The sequence below is a fragment of the Trypanosoma theileri genome (assembly GCF_002087225.1).
Source record: "Trypanosoma theileri isolate Edinburgh chromosome Unknown TM35_Tth_1_V1, whole genome shotgun sequence".
NCBI classification, from domain to species: Eukaryota; Euglenozoa; class Kinetoplastea; order Trypanosomatida; family Trypanosomatidae; genus Trypanosoma; species Trypanosoma theileri.
The window spans coordinates 86,185-86,496 of NW_021639843.1; positions in this window are offsets into that span (position 1 = coordinate 86,185).

Sequence of the window (312 nt, forward strand, 5' to 3'; positions counted from 1 at the left end):
TTTTTTTTTTTTTTCTTGAATCGTTCATCATGAGTTATGATGTGAACTAATGGACAGAGAAACTGGGGAGTGACATCTTTCATTGGAGAAACGACGAAAAGAAAAAATAAATAAATGAGAGAAATAAAAATAAATGAAAAGACGAAAGAAAGATAAAAACAAAAAAAAAAACAAAAAAAAAAGGGGGATGAACGAGCGAAAAATAAGGTATCATGAGTAAGCAGGATATCTTATGCGGATTCCTTTTTTTTCTTGTTGCTATTATTCGTCACTTTTTTTCTTTTTTCTTATTGCTTTTTTTTTTTTTTTTTT